Here is a 7,529-nt window from a genome sequence, read left to right on the forward strand (position 1 = left end):
TGTAATGATTTCTCTAGGAGTATCTAATATTTGTACGGTGAACTTATTTGCGCGAGAGTAAAACATTTCTTATAATTTGCTGATCTGTCCCATTAGCTTAGTAAATTTCAGTTAATACTTCTAGACATTCCCGGGTTGTAAGTTCCCCGCAGCATATGATTTTCCCGTGACATCGCGATTCTTTTATTCTCGAAAGGGAGCAGTTCTTGCCCACCACCGATCTGAGAATGTCCACCACATAATTATAGTGGCTCTACAGTCAGATGTGGAATCCAAATTGTGGTCGAATTATTTTGTCTGCATCACAAACACACGAAGAATTTTCCGAAATTCGTTGTCTTTTAAGTGTGGGGAGAAATCTTGGACCCGTGCTGATTTGACAATGTAATTTGTTTTTTTCACGCAACCGCCCAAGCATCAAAGAACAGTCTTTCAGAAATGTGTCGCCATGGTAACAAACTGCAGTTGAGTTTCCATTTGAATCACTGAACCAATTAAAGCTCTACATATCTCTGGTAGACGCACGTCCACGAAGCTCTGGCTAAATTAACTGATTAATATTGAAATAAGAGCTAATTTAGTTAATATTACTTTTTAGACTAGTGCATTTACTTTTTCGCTGGGCTATCTATTATAGGTTTCGCTTTCCTGAGCGTGTTAGATCGAAAAGAAAGTATTTCGTATAGGCCGACAGTCGATAGTTTTGTTTACATTTTAGGTGTAAACTTCGTGCGAGTGTAGATCTTCATTTTTTTTTACTAGACTTAGCGGTTCTAAGTTAAATAAGTTAAATTAATTCGTGTCTGTCATATAGAGTTGGGGTAGTTAATTATAACTTTCGAAAGTACGTTTATATTAGAGTTTAGTAACGTATTAGTACAAGCTACGAAACTTCAGTGCTCTTGTGCCAAATTATTCTCCGCTTTTGATTAAATTTTGTGTAATTTTTTCTATCAAACCATGCGTGACAGATGTGGTAGTTGGTGTAGAAATATGAAGATAGGGGTATTCTGTGAAGACTGTAGGTTATGGTTTCATTGAGGCGAATGTAGCGGCGAGGAGACAGGGTTAGATAACGAGGCTCTTCCATGGCAATATAGTTTATGCAGAAAGGACAAAAAAATCGCTGAACAGGAGGCAAAAAATTGTGCCTTTAAGGCTGAATTAGAAAACGCGAATTTGGAATTATGTAGGCTATGAGAGAAAAAAGAGACGGGGTGCTAGGAAAGGTAGCAAGCAAAGGGCGAAAGAGGCAAATTGTTGGAAAAACTTCAGAAATTCAGATAATAAATCAATTTGTGGAGGAGGAGCCTCATCCAGATGTAGTTGAATGTTGGTTGAAGAATATTAGGTTAAAGATAAAAGGCAGGTCGGGATCAAATCAGAAGGAGAAAATAAGATTTCTTCTTATAGGAAGCAGTCATGGGACGGGTGTAGGACAGAAGCTTCAGGAGAAATTAAGTGCAGGTTATCAGGTCACAAGTTTTGTGAAACTAAGTGGTAGATCACTTAGATCAGCTATGCAGGGGCTTTGAGAAGGAAGATCAGGTAATTATAATTGAGGGAGCAGGAAACAGCATGGTAATGAATCCAAAATATAGTATTAGGAATGACCTGGACGAACAGGAGCAGAAAGTGGGCATACAAATGTGAGGTTTGTGGAGGCCTTTCAGTGCCATGACTGGCCCTGGGTAAACACTGCTGTAAAGTATGTTAACACTGAGCTGAACGGGATGCTCCAGACACTGACAAAATCTCACATAAGTGATGTTACAGTTGATGCTATTGGTAGGTGGGGATACACTACACATGGCCTGCATCTTAATAGGAAGGGGAAAGATAAGTTCTTTCTCTACTAGCATATACTGTAAGGGGGGCCACAGTCACACAAGGGATGATCCCTGTGGTTAATGGGACCAGGCAGACACATTATTCGGTTAAGCCAAAGTCCAGACAGACAACAATCAAGAAAAACAGAACAAAAGAAGTTCATGTACACTAAACAGGCATAAAGCTAAGGGTAGTATCAATATAGTTCATCAAAATATCAGGGGAATAAAAAATAAAGTAGATGAGCTCTTAGTGTGTTTAGATGATCTCAAAAATAAGAATGAGATTGATATACTTTGTCTGCCTGAACAACATTTAACAGTGGGGATGGAAAGTACAGATCTAGCATGGATAAAGGAGGAGTTGCCATTCACACAAAACAAGGGTATAAGTAGAAAACTGTAGAAGTAAGCCAATTTTTTGTCGATCAGCACTTTGAAGGTTGTGCATGTGAACTACAGCTAGATAATGTAGTGTTGATATTAGCAACAGTGTACAGGTCCACATTAGGAGATTGGGAGGTATGCAATTCTGATAGGAAAAGTTAACTAGAAGTGTTATTAATGACTTATAACTTAGAATCAGTGATCAACTTCCCTACACATATAGCTCAAGACAGTAGCACTCTAATAGGTAATGTATTTGTGCAGCAATAGGATGGAAACTAATACATGCTTTCCCTGTGACAAATGTTTTATCAGACCATGATGCATAATTAACTTACAAAACCTAGCATGGTGTACAGTTCAGAAACCACTAAGTAAAAGTGTAAGGCTGATCAGCTCAGCATCTACTGAGCACTTCAGAGAAAGTTTAAGAAATGTTAATTGGGGGAGATGTATATAATGAGCCAAATGGTAATGATAAATGCAACATATTTATTGATAAATTTATATCTGTTTCTGAACATTGTTGCCCCAAAAAAATTACTAAATGTAACATCAAACAGTTTTCAAAGAAATCTTGGATTACTACAGGTATTACAGTGTCTTCAGAAAGAAAGAGAAAATTGAACGAGGCAGCAAGAATTAGTAAAGACCCAGAAGTAATTTTACACTATAAAAATTATTGTAACATACTGAGAAAAATTATCAGAAAATCAAAACATATGTATATTAGGGATGAAATTAACAACTCAGGCAGTGCAATCAAATCAATATGGAATAGTGTTAGAAGAGAGATAGGAAAAGTAACCACTATGGTAGGTAGTAGTACTATTAAAGAGAATGATACTGTCTTAACCAATAGTACAGAAGTACTTAATGTATTTAGTAATTATTTCTTAAGTGTAGGTGAAAAAATTGGTGAGAATAGTTCACAAGAAAAAGCCAAGCAGTACGTGGAAGAGTCAACTTTGAGAAATCCTTGTCAGATTAATTTTCACCTAACAAGCTCTTGTGAAATAAGGAAAATCATTAAATCTTTGAAAAATAAATGTTCTGTCGAGGTAGATGACATCCCTAACAAGATATTAAAACAATGTGGAGCAGTTACAGATGATTTTCTGAGTCACATCTGTAATGTATCACTAACTCAGGGTATTTTCCGTGACAGGTTAAAATATACCATTGTCAAACCTCTCTATAAAATAGGGGACACCACAGATGTTAATACATACTGGCCAGTATCCTTGCTTACAGCATTTTCAAAAATCGTTGAGAAAGTAATGTGCTCCAGAGTGGTTAGTCATCTCAACACTAATGGATTATTTAGTACATCACAGTTTGTATTTCAAAAATGCTGTTCTACTGAAACATCAATATGCAATTTCACTGCCCACATAATATAGTCTTCAAATAGTAAAATGTCACCAACAGGAATTTTCTGTGCCTTATTCAAGGCATTTGATTGTGTGAACCAGAAATTACAATTCTACAGAATGAGATTTTCACTCTGCAGCGGAGTGTGCGCTGATATGAAACGGCACATTAAAACTGTGTGCCGGACCGAGACTCGAACTAGGGACCTTTGCCTTTCGCGGGCAAGTGCTCTACCAATTCTACAGTTTAAAGGGAATAGCATATGAATGCTTCAAGTCATATCTACAGAACACGAAGCAAAATGTTTCTTTATATGGATTAAGTGATTTAAGGGGCTCCGGAAAGGCTCAAAATCATGAAAAGTTCAATTTTTACTTTTTTGCGTTTTCTGAATCTGCAGACTATTACCTTTTAATAGATATATAATTTATTCAATTCAGAAGAATACAACTATTTTTAAATTTTTTTTGAAATGTGTTCTACATGGGCGTGACCCACTGTGGCGCTGTTAAACTGCTGTCAAATGGTGTTACTATTAACGTCCGTGTTCATCAGGTACATTTTAGTGATGTGAGATAAAGTATGTGTTGTGGCTAACCTGTGATGGTTCAATATATATATCGCTGGTGTGATTGTCGATTGTTTCATGTTTATTTACTCTGTCGATATCTCGAAAATATTCGTAATTAATTCTGTTTCTTGGGTCTCTGTTTTGTTGAAGTATAATAATGAGTAAAAGTAAAGTTATTAGAAATCCTCTGAAGGCTTTTAAGAAAAGGAGAAATGTTGGAAAGCCAAAGGTATGTGTTATTACTGTAAACAATAAAGACGATAACCAAGTGAGTGAACCTAACCTCTCAAGTACACCTGCCCATAGCAGTCAAAGTGGGAAAGAAAATACTTCACAGAAGAAGCTTGGTTCAATGAGTGAAAACTATGAATGTTTTATGGGCGAATCGGATGTGAATGAAATATTTGATATGTCGGTTCTCAAAGGAATTTTTTCAAACTGTGTAAGATGTATTCATTGTAGTGAAGTTGGTCTGGAACTCTCCATAATAAAGCATGTAGGACTTGCTAGTGAAATACAACTGAAATGTGATAAGTGTTCATACATGACCACCTTTTGGAACAGTGTTGCAGTAACTGCAACTGAAGAAAATGGTAGCAAAATCTACGAACACAACAACGAGCGATGCTTGCTTTAGACAAGGAACGCCTTCGGGCTGCAGACAGGGCTGTAAAGAGTCTAGAAATACAAGCAAGAGTAAACAGGAGGAGGAACAAGAGGAAGCTTGAGGAGGAGTTTGCAGAGGATGAAGATAATCCATCCTATGGACCTGGAATGCACTAAAAAGTTAATCCAATCTTTGTCGCTCGATTCCCAAAATTTTTATTTTCTCATACTAATTACATGTTTTCTAAGGATCTTCCAAACATATTTGTTTCAAACTTTCAGTAAATGTTACACAGTACCTTCTGCATAATTTAACACAGCCTTTTTCCAAAAAACTGTATATTTTTGAATATATAAATAAAAAATTGCAAAAAATGTTGTGAATTTTCATTACAATTGAAAAAAAAATCATCTTTAATAACTGAACTAAAATTTTGTAAAATCCCTGTGTTAAGTTGTATCCCATATTCCAATAAATAACCTGTAAAAAGTTCAACTTCCTACCTCAAATACTTTGTGAGGAAAGATGTAATTTATAAGCATTATTTTAACATTGCAAGTATAGGGCGTTCCAGAGCCCCTTAAGGAACTTTCCCACTTCATCTAACTAGGGTGAAATTACATTAGGTGTTCCACAGGGTTCGATCATGGGTCTGTTCTTGATATTTGTGAATGACCCCACTTCTTATCTGAAACAATAAGCTAAACTGACACTGTTTGCTGATAATACAAGCATCGATTATTAATCCAGTAAAAGAAACTCCAATAGAAAATGATACAAATAATGTCTTTGGAAAAGTTAATGGTAATTTTCTGCGAATGGGCTTGTTCTGAAGGTTGAAAAAAACACAGTACATCCAATTTTCTACTGCAAGGAGTGCTGTTCCTTCAATAAATATAACACATCACTAAAAGTCAGTAGCCAGGGTAGAGCACACTTAAGTTTTTGGGTGTACATATAGACGAGAATCTAAATTGGAAAATTCATATTTTGAATCTCCTAAAGTGACTAGCTTCAGCAACTTTTGCAATCAGCATAACTGCAAATTTTGAGGATACAGAAATTAGCAAGCTAACATATTTTGCACACTGTCACTCTCTGAAGTCAAACAGAATAATACACTCCTGGAAATGGAAAAAAGAACACATTGACACCGGTGTGTCAGACCCACCATACTTGCTCCGGACACTGCGAGAGGGCTGTACAAGCAATGATCACACGCACGGCACAGCGGTCACACCAGGAACCGCGGTGTTGGCCGTCGAATGGCGCTAGCTGCGCAGCATTTGTGCACCGCCGCCGTCAGTGTCAGCCAGTTTGCCGTGGCATACGGAGCTCCATCGCAGTCTTTAACACTGGTAGCATGCAGCGACAGCGTGGACGTGAACCGTATGTGCAGTTGACGGACTTTGAGCGAGGGCGTATAGTGGGCATGCGGGAGGCCGGGTGGACGTACCGCCGAATTGCTCAACACGTGGGGCGTGAGGTCTCCACAGTACATCGATGTTGTCGCCAGTGGTCGGCGGAAGGTGCACGTGCCCGTCGACCTGGGACCGGACCGCAGCGACGCACGGATGCACGCCAAGACCGTAGGATCCTACGCAGTGCCGTAGGGGACCGCACCGCCACTTCCCAGCAAATTAGGGACACTGTTGCTCCTGGGGTATCGGCGAGGACCATTCGCAACCGTCTCCATGAAGCTGAGCTATGGTCCCGCACACCGTTAGGCCGTCTTCCGCTCACGCCCCAACATCGTGCAGCCCGCCTCCAGTGGTGTCGCGACAGGCGTGAATGGAGGGACGAATGGAGACGTGTCGTCTTCAGCGATGAGAGTCGCTTCTGCCTTGGTGCCAATGATGGTCGTATGCGTGTTTGGCGCCGTGCAGGTGAGCGCCACAATCAGGACTGCATACGACCGAGGCACACAGGGCCAACACCCGGCATCATGGTGTGGGGAGCGATCTCCTACACTGACCGTACACCACTGGTGATCGTCGAGGGGACACTGAATAGTGCACGGTACATCCAAACCGTCATCGAACCCATCGTTCTACCATTCCTAGACCGGCAAGGGAACTTGCTGTTCCAACAGGACAATGCACGTCCGCATGTATCCCGTGCCACCCAACGTGCTCTAGAAGGTGTAAGTCAACTACCCTGGCCAGCAAGATCTTCGGATCTGTCCCCCATTGAGCATGTTTGGGACTGGATGAAGCGTCGTCTCACGCGGTCTGCACGTCCAGCACGAACGCTGGTCCAACTGAGGCGCCAGGTGGAAATGGCATGGCAAGCCGTTCCACAGGACTACATCCAGCATCTCTACGATCGTCTCCATGGGAGAATAGCACCTGCATTGCTGCGAAAGGTGGATATACACTGTACTAGTGCCGACATTGTGCATGCTCTGTTGCCTGTGTCTATGTGCCTGTGGTTCTGTCAGTGTGATCATGTGATGTATCTGACCCCAGGAATGTGTCAATAAAGTTTCCCCTTCCTGGGACAATGAATTCACGGTGTTCTTGTTTCAATTTCCAGGAGTGTATTTTGGAGTAACTCAACACTTAGGCAAAACGTATTCACTGCTCAAAAGAAACTGGTTAGAATGATGTGTGGAGCTCATAGTCGTACATCTTGTAGGCATCTGTTTAAAATGTTAGGAATTCTTACAACAGCCTCACAGTATGTTTACTCACTAAAGACATTTTTTCTCAACAACATGGACCAGTTTAAAAACAACAGTGACATTTATGATTATAAGACC

Source organism: Schistocerca piceifrons, chromosome 4, assembly GCF_021461385.2.
Source record: "Schistocerca piceifrons isolate TAMUIC-IGC-003096 chromosome 4, iqSchPice1.1, whole genome shotgun sequence".
Classification (NCBI taxonomy): Eukaryota; Metazoa; Arthropoda; class Insecta; order Orthoptera; family Acrididae; genus Schistocerca; species Schistocerca piceifrons.